Raw genomic sequence first — 5,936 nt, 5'->3', positions numbered from 1 at the left:
CAACCAGGGGAAGATGTGTGACGTGTTTGTACAGTCCTAAGTGCCAAGGCCTTTTATAGAGAGTATCTTGAAGAGAGACATAGCTTCTTGGAAATGTCACTTTTTACAGAAAATGGGCTGTAAAAAGAGTTATGTTTCACTTAGAGAAATAATTAAACCTTTTTTAGAAACTTTAAGGTGTTTTCTATCCAAAGGTAATAATAATATGCATATTGTACAAACAAGAATTGAGTACGAGGCCGTTTGAAATGGCCACCTCTTTCCACTGCTGATACTCACTGCTGATTTTTGAGCCATAAGAGGTTAAATATCAAAGGCATTGTGTAAATATATCTGCGTAAAAAATCCTATTCCAAGTAGTCTGATGTAACAGTGAGGAATTAGGGGAATTGTGTTTGAAATGTATTCCAAGTGGTCTGATGAACAGTGAGGAATTAAATGTATTTTGTTTGAAATGTATTCCAAGTAGTCTGATGAACAGTGAGGAATTAAATGTATTTTGTCTGAAATGTATTCCAAGTAGTCTGATGAAACAGTGAGGAATTGATGAAAATTGTATGATCAAGTTGGTAATAGCGAACCTGAGACTAGTGGAGTTGGCATTCCAGTAGATAGTCAGTAAATAAGTCTATGCTTGATATTTTGGAATTCAAGTTGCATTAGCAGAACCGAGACTAGTCGATAACTATTTTTCGACTAGAAGCATTGGTCAGAAGTCTAAGCTTGAACTAGGAGTATAGGAATTAATCCTGGACTCTCCAAATTAATGTGACAGATTGACCGTTTTCACGAGGCTGATTGTTACTAATTACTAGAACTTTACAGTAAGGCTGTGTTGAAGTGACCGCCGAGTCAAAGTTTGGGCCGTTTTGCAGCCGCCATGCTGAGTGATGACTTGATTTTTCCCTCTTGTGCTGTTGGTATTTCCTTAAGGACTAGAATTAATTGGACAATTATTATAGAAGCGCTAGAAWTTATTAATATATTGTCCCAAAAGGACACATTTGAAATACTTTGGGAAAGTATTTAATTAATTAGTTGAAAATGTGATAATAATATTTTTTGAGAAAAAGAAGTCCTAGAATTATTCCAATAATCATTCTAGGCGCGCTTGAATTTACTAACGTATTGTCTCATAAGTACGCATTTGAATTACTTTGGGAAAATACTTAATGAATTCGTTAAACATATACTAATAAAATACTAACCGAACGTAGGTCCTAAAATCGTTTTGATAATTATTTTAGGAGCGCTTGAATTTACTAATATATTGTTCCAAAAGGATATTGCTGAAATATTTTTGGAAAATAGTAAAATAATTCATTAAATATACGGCAATAAAATTCTTTGTGTACGAGGGTGGGACAGAAGAGATAAGTCTGTGTCGGCACCAAGGATACATCGCTGGTTTCGACCAGTGACGGGCTAAGTACACCAAGATAGTGGAATAATCCTAGACGTAATTTGAATAAAATGGCTACAAATACCGTCCCTAAACTTAAATTCAATGAAATACTTCGATCAAAGGATGCAGGATAGAGCGAGAGGGGGACAAACACCTGCGAGAGGTGGAGGAAAGGTTTGGAATTGTGCACAAATTTGGATCGGTGTACAGGCCCGATTCTCAAGGCCTCGTGGAACGGCCAATCAAACTTTGAAGGCGAAGATAGCCAAAGTATGTGCAGGTTCGAAGTTGACTTGGGTTGAAGCCCTGCCCCTGGCGTTGATGGCCATGAGAGCCTCTCCAGGTGCAGGCACCCATCTCTCTCCTCATGAGATAATGACTGGAAGAGTCATGCCTGGTCCACCAAGGGCGGGAGGTCATATGCCCGCCCTTGATGTACAACAAATTGTAATGTCTGATTATGTGAGGAAACTGACGGAACTTTCTGCAGCTCTCTCCACACAGATTCACAAGGTCCAAGAGGGGGAGCTGACGGGAGATCCGCCACCACTGAAGGTAAAAAGTTGGTGACTGGGTGGAGGTTAAAGTCCACAAAAGAAAGTGGCTGGAACCCAGGTGGACTGGACCGTACGAAGTGAAGGAGGTTACTTCACACTCAGTTCAGGTCAAAGGTAAATCAGGCGCACCTTGACACCACCTTACACACTGCACTCCAGCCCCAATTCCTTCCAGAACACTGACTGAGGTCAGAGCTGATTTGAGCAGCCTAAATTTGACGGGGAGTCTGGTTGAATGCTGGTGACATAACAAAAAACTGAAAACCAATTCGAAGTAGAGAGACTACAGAAAATTATAATAATAGGGTTATTGGCTCTTTTATTCCAAAAATAATGGTGGCTCAGGGGTTAAATAGCTGCCTCCCAAGCTTGAGACCGGACTTCGATTCACGGTACTGACTAAAATCTGAGTTTTTAATTGTAATTAAACCATTTGTATGTTTTGCCTAAGAAAAAATGGTCATTAGTGTCGGTATAGGATATAAACTGAAACGTTTTAATAACTTGTTTAGGTTAAAATGAAAGACTAATCTAATTTTAAATGATAACGATGCCCTTTCGATGTGATACGTTGGGTTGCCTCAATGATCTTGATGAATAATGTATAGAGACGTGAGTCGTATTTATATTACTGAATCGTAGAAGTGACAGTTACCTAAACCTGATGAATTCTAGAGAATAACGGAGAAACAGGATAAAGTTGTGCCCATCGGAATGTTATAATTATTATGGATGACTGACATGCGATTTGAAATTAGCGAAGTATATGGTACGTTTACATTTTGGAGTTGATAAAGTTTTATTTTCTGAGTTTTAATTAGACAAGGAAATGTTTAATTTTTAAAGATAAGGGGTTCTTTAATAGGTCTAGACATGGTATGGAACACGAATGTAAGGGGGTGTTGTAACCTTTGACCTGCATCATGGCTGTCTCTTGAAGTCTGATCAGCTTCGGGGGAGGGCCATGTAGATAATGCATTTGTGGTCATTTGTGATACTAGTTATGAGGTAAATTAATTGACTATTTACAACTGGAAAAATCCCCTTTGTCATTGATAATAAATGGAGGGAGATATGATACATTGAGGGTTGAACGGGAGATATTTTAAGCCTATAGGGCAGGAAAATACATAAACATTAAAATCATTAATGAAAAGAAATAAGTTTCAGTTCTTAGGAGTGGTACTTTACTGTTGATAAGGTATCCACACTGTAAAACATTTATTAATTATGTTAAATAAAGAATAGTGGACTCTTGGGGGAGAGAGCTTATTAGAAAAGAAAGGATTTGATATGGTTAGCATTTGTTTTGGCAATTAGAAGATTTTTATTTAAATAGTATTAAAATTGACAGGGGTATATGACATGCTAGGATGCAGATAGTTTGATAAAGGTTATGTAAGGACTTTAGAAATTGCCACCATAGACATGTTTTTCTAAAAATCCATGAGGTTAGATGAAGCCAAACAGTGAGACATTTAGTTAGAATTTGGAGACAGAACAGTGGTTACAGACAGATAAGGAAAAGGGCAGACAGAGAGGCCCTCCCCACACTGCTGAGACCTTGAAGGTTTGTGAGCAGAGAGGGGAGTTTTGGAAGGGGCGTTCCTAGATGATAATGTAGAACATAAGGATTTTTTACTAATCTTACCTAAGTCATTATTTAGAGTAGGTAGGGTTGTTACCTGGCCAGAGCCAGGTATCAAAAGGATAGGATGGGGCCTATTGGATAATAAACTAATTATTAAAAAAAAATATATATATATATATATAAAAAAATTAAAAATAATAATAATAATTATTATAATTATAGCAAACAAATAGGTATAGAAGTTAAATATATAATCAGATAAAACAAATGAGAAACTGGTGGTTAACCAAACCTGTATGTCCAGGATTTTATGCGTTGCAGGTGAATTAAAGGAGAAGGTGAWTCACTCGACCTGGGGGCATATCGCACTTGGAGGGTGAGACACACTGACACTGCCGAATGATCACAGAGTTAAGGAGAAGAACTGTTGCTAATAAAGCTCGGGGGTCAACTCCTTAATGAAAAGTCCCTGACCCCGCCCTTTCATCACTGTGAACGTTCATAGAAGTTCATAGAAGTGAAAGTGTTGCTTGATCTCTGGCTGATGACGTGTTCTCTGGGAGAGGATGGGGCTTTACAGGACTGCTTGTGGTCCTGAGCTGTCTGATTAGGATACGATGGGGATGTTACCATCACAGTACTGCCAGTTCCAACGGATCAGGGTTCAGCCGGCCTCCTCCGGATCTCCTCCACCACTTCAAGACCAAGTCCCACACCACCACCTAAGCTCTCCAATCCGGTACAGGTAATAAATGTAAAAGACATCTCAGATAGTGACCAATTGGGGACTGAAACTGGTTATGAGGAAAGGGAGAATATGTGGTTGGTCTACAAAACACTTAATAGAAAGGACTCTGTCGTATGTGGACATGCCAGACCTATTCTGGCTGCTCACCCATTTGCCCTAAGTAATGGGGAAGGTTGGATGTGTATATTGGAAAGTTTAACTATGGGGTGTAGCAAAGTGTCACGACAAAGTCTGCTTTAATAAAGAAGGCATTATATCAGTATTATAGCTATGTGTTAAGGTCAGATAAAAACATCATTTATTACATTAGTTAGCCTGTAGTTAATATACTGACACGTTTGATGTATAAGTAGCCAACTACTATAACGTTAGGTAGGTAGCTAACATACCGGTACATACAGCTGTAATGATATGCTATGTGGTTCGTAAGGACAGCGTAGCTAGCAAATTGTCAGCCAACATAACGTGTGAGGTAACTTATTTGAAAAGTCATTACTTTATTTCATTGCTCAACAGTTTCTTAACATTTGTCATAATTAGTTTAACTTCTTGCGACTACAGGGGGTGCTGTTTTCTCATTAGCATAATTGCATTACAGATTAAACGGCTTCCTACTAAATTCTTGCTCGTACAATATGCATATTATTACTATTATTGGATAGAAAACAGTCTCCAGTTTCTATAGGAGTTGGAATTTTGTCTCTGAGTGGAACAGAACTAATTCTACATCAATTTCCCTGACATGGAGTCAGATTTCACACATTTTGGCCCCTGATCTGGAGTCAGTTTAAAGGCCACTGTTATTGCTATGAGGATACGGACACTGCTTACGTCTTCCCCTGGATGTCAGTACGTGATGACGATGTTGAATGAGTCGATTGCACGTTCAGGGCTGCATAAAAGAGCAAATACCGGAAGCAGCATCCCTTTGCTGCGCTGGTTTTGCGCACAGAGGACATCGGACTCGCCTCCTTCCAAGCGTTTGTTTAGCAAGTAACATTTCTCTGGTCATGTTTTACTCGTTAGAGGTGTTAAAAACATCATAAGGTAGTTAATTTTAAACCGTTTTATAGCAATTTATATCCGTTTAGTGCGATTTTGACCCATTTATTTCTGAGGCCACTTTGAACAGCTGGGAACGTTCACAGTTCATGCCGAACGCAGTGTGCATTTCCACATGGCAAGAGGACAGCTTTCGACCAAAAGACGATTAAACCCAAGAAAGGATTCTTTGCCCAAGATTCTGATGGAAGAACAGCTCACAGTAAGAACAAATTTATGATGATAAATCGTGTTTCTGTCGAAATATTTTAAACGCATATTTCGCCATTTTGTTTGTTATCGCGTCACTTGGCGAACCCTGTATTGAAAAGTAAGGATAATTTTAAAAATGTAAGTCAGCGGTTGCATTAAGAACTAATTTGTCTTTCGATTCCTGTAAACCCTGTATTTTTTTAGTCAAGTATATGATTAGCTTTCAATAAACTAGATCACTCTGATAGATGACGTCAGCATATTGAGGCTTGATTTCCTAGTATTTTTATTGTGTAACCACGGTTTTGTATGGCTAAATATGCACCTTTTCGAACAAACTGTATATGTATGTTGTAAAATGATGTTACAGGAGTGTCATCG

Source organism: Salvelinus sp. IW2-2015, linkage group LG12, assembly GCF_002910315.2.
Source record: "Salvelinus sp. IW2-2015 linkage group LG12, ASM291031v2, whole genome shotgun sequence".
NCBI classification, from domain to species: domain Eukaryota; kingdom Metazoa; phylum Chordata; class Actinopteri; order Salmoniformes; family Salmonidae; genus Salvelinus; species Salvelinus sp. IW2-2015.
This window is presented reverse-complemented; position numbering follows the sequence as displayed.